Source organism: Malaya genurostris, chromosome 3 (assembly GCF_030247185.1).
Source record: "Malaya genurostris strain Urasoe2022 chromosome 3, Malgen_1.1, whole genome shotgun sequence".
In the NCBI taxonomy this organism is placed as follows: Eukaryota; Metazoa; Arthropoda; class Insecta; order Diptera; family Culicidae; genus Malaya; species Malaya genurostris.
The window spans coordinates 36174016-36176515 of NC_080572.1; positions in this window are offsets into that span (position 1 = coordinate 36174016).

Sequence of the window (2500 nt, forward strand, 5' to 3'; positions counted from 1 at the left end):
GAAGTGGTGCACTACCGTGGCCCACTGCCAGATAGGTGGGAGCTCGGGTAAAATATTATCTCCCGGGCAACAATGAGATACCACCGTTGCTTCCGGCACTTGTCGGAGGCGTAGGAGGGAGAGTCTGTCAGGTTTCGTATCGTATTCCGAACGAATCCGGTTCAGACAAGGTTATAGTGATATAGTGCGAATTCAATATTGATCAAAGAAGTATTTATCAAGTGTGTGTGTTTAGATAGAGGAGCGTATTTAGAGTTAAACCATTAACGACTAAATTTTGTGTGGTGTTTATACGATGGCACCTACAACAAGAGCAGACCGCAATAAGCTGCAGCGGTCACTGACGGACATTGCGTCGTCATTGGTAGTAAGACAGGGCGATAAAGCTATCTGCAACATCGATCCCGCGTCAGGATGTCCATACGTCCAGAGTAGATTTGCCCCTGGCAACTTCATCCGTCACTTTCGTACCGTACATACGGAACGTGCATGTGCAAACAATCTCCTTACAATTGCCTATCCAATGGAGAAGAAGGAAAGAGTAATTCCTAAGCGTTTGATAGCTATTGACCGGCAGTTACTAATTGCGTCAGCAGTTAAGCTGACGACCTTCCATCATCTTCCTATTTCCTGCTTCGAGTGGGAAGGCTTCAAAGACTTACTGAAACCGATTACAACGACTCTTGGGTGCACTTTGAACCGTGTCACAATGAAATGTCATCTCTCGAAGACTGCCTGTCGTCTAAAAGAAATGTTGATAGATGAGATGAAAGGCAAGCTCGTCTGCTTGAAAATAGATTCTGCTGCCCGACACAATCGCCATATCTTAGGCATCAATGTACAGTATGCCCTAGACGAGCAGGTGGTCATTCGTACCCTTGGTATGATCGAAATCAAAGAAAGTCAAACAGCGGTGTTCTTGAAATCAAAAGTTATGGATACTTTGGCCGACTATGGGCTATCTCTTGAGAACATATTTTCCGTGACATGCGACAATGGGGCTAATATGGTGGCAACGGTTAGAAAATTAAACAATGATACGTACGTAATGCCTACAGAGCAGCAGGCTGATGGTACGAACATAGATGAGCTGGATGAGTCGGATGTGATAGAGGATGATAAACAGTGTGAACGAAACGTTACTGCTGAACTGGCCAATGAACTGTCCGAAAGGATTACTCTTGTGAGATGTGCCGTGCATACCTTACAGCTTGCAATACTGGATGTTGTTGATAAATCCGATGAGTCTATCCGAGCCATCACTGCTGTTGCTAGAAAATGTAAGCTGGTGAAGTACCGGTCAGAGTTTGAAAGCTACGATGCTTCATACCCACCCGTCTGGAGTAGGACACGATGGGGTGGTATATTCAAAATGATGGAATCGTTCGTACACCAAAAAAGGTTTTTTAACCAGTTGGCCGATAATTTTCCCGAACTAGACCTTTCCAATCAATGGTCGTTCATTGAGCATTACTATGATACGTTTAAGCCGTTGTACATCTGCACAAAGCAAATGCAAGAGAAGCACGTGTCGTTATCTGACTTCTATATGGCATGGCTGATGGCAACGAGTGAGGTACAGAAAGTTCGCGAAAACTCTTTCAGTCCCCATTTACTTCGGTCGTTGAACAATAGATTGAACATTTTGCGCCAATTGAAGGCGGTTCAGATGGCATTATACCTGGATCCAAGGTTCAACTATCGAGGTTCTAAAATATTCACGGCTGAGGAAAAAGATAAAATTCAGCAATACATAGTCGATACATGGGAACGTATCTGCCAACTGGGTAAAACACCGGCTAGTACAAGTAGAGAATCGTCAGAGTCTACCGATGATTTTGATCAGTATCTTACGCAAATGTTTGGTGAATCCGTGAATCTTGGTTGCGAGACCGGGTTTCTTCAACAAGTTAAGTCTTTGGACCTAGAGCCACGCCAAAAACATAACTACAACGTGTGGGACCATTGGTTGCGCCGTAAGACTACGCACCCAGAGATATATGCAGTAGCAATGGTTGTACTATCCACACCATCGAACCAAGTCTCTGTTGAACGGTCTTTCAGTGCCCTTGCCTTGGTTCTCTCTAATCAACGCACTGGCCTTGGGAAAGATACGTTGGAAAACATTTTACTTATTAAATTAAACAAAGACTTATTCTCCAGGGCGCTGGGAACTGCGTATGATTGGAAGGGCCCAATCGACCCGGTTGACGATGATTCTCAGGAATGAATATGATACCGTTGATGCTCAACTGAATGTCGAATGAGACAAATATTGTCGTCTATCACTGGCTCATCGCCGGGTGATAGGGGGATAACTTTTGTTTACATTTTCATGAAATCAATTTCCAATGATACTGAAAGGGTTCGGCAGTCATGATACTTGTTATGATTCAATTAGCGACAATCGTCGTTGGGTGGACGATGATATATGTGTTGTCTCAATGTAAGCTCGAGTCACCATTGTGATAACGAATTTTTTCAGCACTGACAGTAAAAC